The sequence below is a fragment of the Galeopterus variegatus genome, unplaced genomic scaffold, assembly GCF_000696425.1.
Source record: "Galeopterus variegatus unplaced genomic scaffold, G_variegatus-3.0.2 Scaffold4771, whole genome shotgun sequence".
Classification (NCBI taxonomy): domain Eukaryota; kingdom Metazoa; phylum Chordata; class Mammalia; order Dermoptera; family Cynocephalidae; genus Galeopterus; species Galeopterus variegatus.
In genome coordinates, this window is record NW_007730882.1 from 89,941 (window position 1) to 97,302 (window position 7,362).

Below are 7,362 nucleotides of genomic sequence, written 5' to 3' on the forward strand. Positions count from 1 at the left end.
ATACTGAGAAATTGCTATAAGATCACTTAATTGTCTATTGGAATGTCATCTGGCTTGTTTCGCTGAAAGTTACCAGCCTATATTGTTAAATTATAATCCCACCTATGTTCTCTTCCTGTAACTTCCTGGTCTGGAAAATAAATGCAGGAAGAGAACCCCAAATAGGTGTTAATTTCCCCAGGAAGGGATCCCTCTCACTGGAGGGTCTCAGGGAAGTTAACTACTTTGGGCCTTCTCACTGCTCAGAAGAGATGGGCTTTGAGTAATCCTTTGCATCTCCATCACCCAGGGGAAGTAGGGTGACAAATCTGTGGGGGGTGAAGCAACACAAAGCAACAAAGAAGCCCTATGAATATTCTGAAAGTGGGAAAACTTTCTGTGTGAAGTAAACACTTGCAGTGTGTCAGGGAACACACAGAAGGGAGAAACCCTATGAATGCATTAATGTGGGAAAACCTTCTATGTAAAATCATAACTCACTGTGCCTCAGAGAACACATACTGGGGAGAAACCTTATGAATGTACTGAATGTGAGAAAATCTTCAGCCACAAGTTGACTCTCACTGGACATCAGAGAACACACAGAGGAGAGAAACCTATGCATGTTTTGAATGTGGGAAAACCTTCTGTGTACAGTAAAGACTCACTGTGCATCAGAGAATACACAGCAGGGACAAACCTTATACATGAATTCAATATGGGAAAACCTTCAGTGGTAATTCACACCTCACAGTACACACAGAGAAAGCACATAGGGGAGAAACCCTATGAATGTACAGAATGTGGGAAAACATTTAGTCACAAGTCTTCCCTCATTGAGCATCAGAGAACACACATGGCAGAAACCGTGTGAATGTTGAAAATCCTACAGTCACAAATCAAATCTCAAAGAATATTGCAAAACACACACAGGACAAGCCCAGTGAATGTGACAAATGTGAGACATCACATCATTCTTCCATAGTTTGGCCTTTATTAAATGTCAGAGAATTCAAAAGAGGAAGAAGTGCAATGAATATAATGTGGGAAATCCTCACCGTAGAAGGCAGACTACATAGTACATCAGTAGCACACATAGGAGAAGCATCTTTCAAGGGCCACTCCTGAGTGAGATTGTTGTGGCAATGAAAGACACCAATGTGAGGTAAACAGGCCTGGGATTTTTCCTCCGACAGTCTGTCAGAGGGAACACTCCCATGGAGTGTTAGACGTGAATCAAGGTGGAATTATTTGTACAACAGAGGTAAGTGCCATGGGTCACTTGTTTGTATAAATTACTTGATTTCCTGGGTCTGTTCAGACCCAATTTCCAATGTGCTATTTTTATTTTACAGTAAACTGCTGTTATCTCCCTGACTATTTTATGATTTGGTGGGCCTGACAGTAACCCCGCATGATGGGCAGCTCTGGTCACATGATCACTGCATCACACATGGCTGCTCAGTTTGTGCTGGGGTCCAGTGGCATACAGGAGCTGCTTTTGAAACAACGAGAGGTTCTTTGCTGAATATGGCATGGCTTTGCTACAGGATCCTAGAGGTCTGTGCTGTGACTGGCTTGTCTTGCTTGTCAGAGCTCCACACAGTGTCATGTGACACCTTTGAGAACTCTAGCACCATTGGAGGGAGAACAGCATCCTGAACCTACTGCAAAACAGTTTCTAGCTCTCGGCCCCACTCAAAACTGGTGTCTTTCCAAGTAACCTGGGAAACAGGACAGAGCAGTTTTCCCGAGTATGGTAGGTGCTTCTTCAATGTACAGAAAAGTGTTCCAAGCACTTTTGCTCTTTGTTGGAAGTATGATGGACATGTGTGTAATAACTTGATCTCAACATCAGGAGGAATATCCAGCCTTGTCCCAGACACCTAAAACCTGATGTAGGTTTGGTTTTTGTTTTAAATCTTCCATCTTGTTCTGAACACCTGGTTTAAAGGGGTAAGCAGAGTACTTGCCACATCCTCCTCACCAGGTTCCAGTAATGTGTCATCCATATATTGGGCCAGGATGATGTTTTGTGGAACTGACTATGTAGACTTTTCTGTGACAGAGAGCAGGAGAGTTAACAAGACCAGAGTGAGACTAAATGTGTGCTGCTGTCCATCCCAGAATACAGTGAACTGCCTGTTAAGCTCCACAGATTTCTTGATGTTTTCTAGTAAAGACAGCATATCTAGTACCACAGCTATAATTGTTGCCATTCAGGGATTAATATTGCTTCTGATTCACTGATTCAGCCAGACAAAAGGAGGTAGTTGCAACTGGTACCACCTGGCCTTTTCTATGGTAATGGCTATTACTCCACAAGTCAAGGAGGCAGTGTGAGGGGTCTTCTAGCTTCTAAGTGTATCCAATCTAATTATTCTCTCAAGGGTGGAGGAAATGACCACAGGACAGGTCTGTATGTTCTTTGGACTTTAAGAAGGACTTGGATGAGTCCATCTTAGATGAGTCTCTTTAACATCTGGCCTCTATATGTTCTCAACCTAACATGCATAATGGTGACATTTTGGTTCCCGTGGTATCAGTCAGTTCAGACTCTGAATGTTAATGTTCCAGAGATCTAAATACGTGGGCCCAGCCCCACCCCCACCGCACTTCTAGGCCAGCAATGGAGCCAACCCAATGCCGAGGATCCTGGGACACAACTCCCAGGATCCCCACACCCACCCACAACCAGATCCTGGAAGATACTTTTTAACCGTGTGTATTTCTTTGGATGTGTGACGTATCTGCTCATGTCCTTCACCAAATATCAGCTTAGATTTTTCTAATTCATTTTTTAAGAGTTCTTTATGTAATAAGGATATTAATCTTTGCGTGTTTAAAAAAAACAAAAAGAGAATAGAATAATGGTTACCAGAGACTGGGAGGGGAGTGGTTGGGGGGAAGATAAGAGGTGAACTAATAGAGATAAAAACTATGCTGTCTACCCTAATTGAATCAAAATGCAGGATATGCATGTATTGAAACAACACACTGTACCCCATAAAAATAAATATAAATAAAATTGAGGGAAAAAACCTAAATACTCCTCTTTTGTCAGTTGCTATGGTAAATAGCTGAAGGTCTATTTGGGGAAATATTAAGAGACTAGATATTGTGTGTAATTTCTGAGGCTTTGGTAGACCCTCAAAAAGATTCTACCCTCTCTTCCATCAGTAAACTGTAGGTTTCAGAACTGGCTCAGGGATAAAAACTGGGTGGGAGATTGTGATTTCTCCATGACATTACCTGATATTAGCTCATCCATTCTTGGTCTGTTTTTATTTTGTAAGCTAAGTGCAGTGAAAGTCAGCTCTGAGTTGTCTTTTCACTTTATTGATAATGTCATATGATGCACAAAAGTTTTTACTTTGGTAAAGTCCAATTTATTTATTTTTTCCTGGCTGGTAGCATTCTTGGTAGTCACGAAGATTCACCCGTATGTTTTCTTCTAAAAGTTTTATGGTTTTATCTCATATTTAAGTCATATATTCATTTTGAGGTGATTTTTGTGTATCATATAAGGGAGGGGACCAGCCTCATTCTTTTGCATGTGGAAATCAAGTCATTCCAACACCATGTGTTGAAACATTATTCTTTCCTCATTGAATGGTCTTGGCACCTTTGTAGAAAATCAAGTACTCATAGAAGTATGAGTTTATTTCTGGACTCTCAATTCTATTCTATTGATCGATATGTGTACCACACTGTTTTGATTACTGTGGCTTTGCAGTAGGTTTTGAGATTAAGAAGTGTGAGTCCTCCAACTTTCTTCTTCTTTTTCAAAATTATTTTGCCTATTCAGGGCCCCTTGCAATTCCATATGAATTTGAGGATTATCTTCTCCATTTCTGAAAAAAATTGGAATTTTGACAGAGATTTAAATAAATCTGTAGATCACTTTGGAGAGTATTAAATCTTCTGTGCACATAGGCTATCTTTACATTTATTTAGGCTTACTTAAATTTCTTTCAGCATTCTTTTTTAGATTTTAGTGTACAAGGCTTCCACTTTCTTGGTTAAATTTAATCTTAGGAATTCTATTCTCAAAAGATGCAATAATGAAAAATGCAAGATGATGCTATTATAAACGAAAATGTTTTCTTAATTTTCTTTTTGGAATGATTATTGTGTAAAAACACAACTAACTTTCTTGTGTTGACCTTGTACCCTGCAACTTTGCTGAATTTATTAGTTCTAATAGTTTTCTGTGGATTCTTTGGAAACATCTATATGTAGCATCATGTCATCTGTGAACAGAGATAGTTTTACTTCTTCCTTTCAATTTAGATGGCTTTTATTTCTTTTCCTTTCCTAATTGCTCTGTCTAGAACTGTGAGTACACTGTAGAATAGCAGTGGTGAAAGTGAATATGCTTGTCTTCTTCCTGATCTTAGGGAGGAATCTTTCAGTATGATGTTAGCTGTGGGTTTTTCATAAACTGTCTTTATCATGTTGAGGAAGATCCCATCTAATCCTAGTTTGCCTAGTGTTTTTTATTTTTTCTTTTAAATCATGAAAAGTTGTTGGATTTTGTTAAATGCCTTTTCTGCATCAACTGAGATGATCATATGGTTTTATCCCCTTTGTTCTGTTAACATGGCATTAATTGAATTTGTTATATTAAACTGGTCTTGTATTCTTGATATAAATCCCACTTGATCATGATAACTATGCTCTTAATATGCAGCTGGATTCAGTTTGCTAGTGGTTTTTTTTTTTTTTTGAGGATTTTTGCATCTGTATTCATAAGAGATATTCATCTTTAGATGTCTTTGATTGTGAGGTCTTTGTATGGCTTTAGTATCAGGATAATACTCATACTGGCCTCATGGAATGAGGTAGGAAGTGTTTCCTCCTCTTCTATGTTTTGGAAGAATTTAAGAATGACCAATGTTAATTCTTCTTAAAATACTGGGTAAAATTTACAAGTAAAGTCATACGGTCCTGGAATTTTCTTTGTTGGGATGTTTTCATTACTGATTCAACCACTTTTTCTTGCTACAGGTTTCTTCAGATCTTCTATTTCTCCTTGAATCAGTTGTGGTAATTTATATGTTTTAGGAATTTGTCCATTTCATCTAGGTTATCAAATTTGTTGGTGTACAATAATACATAATATATTCTTTCTAAAAAATTATTTATTTTTAACTGTGGTAGAATATACATAACATAGAACTTACCATTTTAACCATTTCGAAGTGTACAGTTCACTGGCATTAAGTGAATTCACAATTCACATTACTGTGCAACTTTCACAACCATCCACCAATGGAACTTTTTTCATCTTGAAAAACCGAAACTCTGTGCCCATTATACAATAACTCCCCATTCTCCCCTCCTCCAGCCCCTGGAAACCACTATTNAAAAAATTATTTATTTTTAACTGTGGTAGAATATACATAACATAGAACTTACCATTTTAACCATTTCGAAGTGTACAGTTCACTGGCATTAAGTGAATTCACAATTCACATTACTGTGCAACTTTCACAACCATCCACCAATGGAACTTTTTTCATCTTGAAAAACCGAAACTCTGTGCCCATTATACAATAACTCCCCATTCTCCCCTCCTCCAGCCCCTGGAAACCACTATTCTATTCTTCATCTCTATGAATTTTACTACTCGAAGTACCTCATATGAATGGAATTACATGGTATTTGTCCTATAATTACTGGCTTAGTTTGCTTAGCATAATATCTTCAAGGTTCATCCACGTTGTAGCATGTGTCAGCATTTCTAACCTTTTAAAGGCTGAGTAATATTCCATTGTATGTATAGGCCACATTTTGTTTATCCACTTATCTGCTGATAAGACATTTGGGTTGTTTCTACCTTTTGGCTATTGTAAATAATGCTGCTATGAACATAGGTGTACAGTATCTATTTGAGTACCTGCTTTCAATTATTTTGGGTATATACTGAGAAGTGGAATGGCTGGATCATATAGAAATCCTATGTCTAACTTTTTGAGGAACCAAAGAACTGTTTTCTATGGCAGGTGCATCATTGTACATTCCCAACAGCAATATGTAAGTGTCCAATTTCTTCACATCCTAACACTTACATTCTGGTTTCTTTTGTGTGTGTGTGTGTGTGTGTGTAATAGCCATCCTAATTGGTGTAAGTGATATCTCATTGTGGTTTTGATTTGCATTTACCTAATGACTAGTGATGCTGAGCATCATTTTGTGCTTATTTGGCCATTTGTATATTTGTTTGGAGGAATGTCTTATTCAATTTCATTTTTAATTGTTTTTGTTGTTGTTTTATTGCTATTGAGTTGCAGGAATTATTTATATATTCTGCTAAGGGATATTACTCCTTTATCAGATATTTGGTTTGCAAATATTTTCTCCCATTCTGTGAATTGTCTTTCCTTTAATGCATAAAAAGTTCTAAGTTTTGATGAAGTCTAATTTATCTTTTCTCTGTGCTTTTGTGTCATATCCAATAAATTATTTCCAAATCCAATGCATAAAGATTTTCCTTTTTATTTTCTTCTAAGAGTTTTTACTGTTCTATCTCTTACATTTAGGTCTTTGATCCATTTTAAGTTCATAATCATACATGATGTAAGGCAGGGTTTCAACATCATTGTTTTGCATGTGGATATCCAGTCTTATGAGCACCATTTGCTGAAAAGACTGTTCTTTTCCCCATCAAATGGTTTTGGATTCCTTGTCTACAATCAATTTGACATATATGAGAATACTTCAAAAAGCTTGTGGGAAAATAGAATTAAAAGATAATGTGTAACTTTCTCTGAACTTTTTGAAGTACCGTTGTATGTGAAGTTTATTTCTGGACTCTCTATTCTATTTCATTGATCTATATGTTGTCCTTATGCCAGTACCACACTGTTTTTATTATTGTAGCTTTGAAATAAGGAGTGTTGAGTCCTTCTAACTTTTCAAGATTGTTTTGGCTATTCTGATTCCCTTGGGATAGCATATGAATTTTAGGAGAAGCTTCTCTATTTCTGCAAAAAAATCCAAAAACCAAAACAAAACAAAAACACACTGTTGGGATCTACAGATTGCATTTAATCTGTAGATTACTTTGAATAGTATTGCCTTCAAGACAATATTGTCTTTTCATCATGATTCATTTTTGGAAGATTGTGTTTTTTTACAAATTTATCCATTTCATCTAGGTTATCCACTTTGTTGGCATACAGTTGTTCATACCTTTATTATTATTATTATTGTTTTGGTAGCTGGCAAGGGGATCTGAACCCTTGACTTTGGTGTTACAAGGCTGTACGCTAACTGATTAAGCTAAATGGCCAGCCCCCTCATACTATTATATTATTTTTTATAGTCATTTTTATTTCTATAAAATTAGTAGTAATGCCCCCACTCTTATTTCTGATT

General features: G+C 36.9%; 1 pseudogene; it reads left to right on the forward strand.

The window, feature by feature from the left end:
• Positions 1 to 7,362, forward strand: part of LOC103603737 — a 51,139-nt pseudogene that overhangs the window by 29,403 nt on the left and 14,374 nt on the right.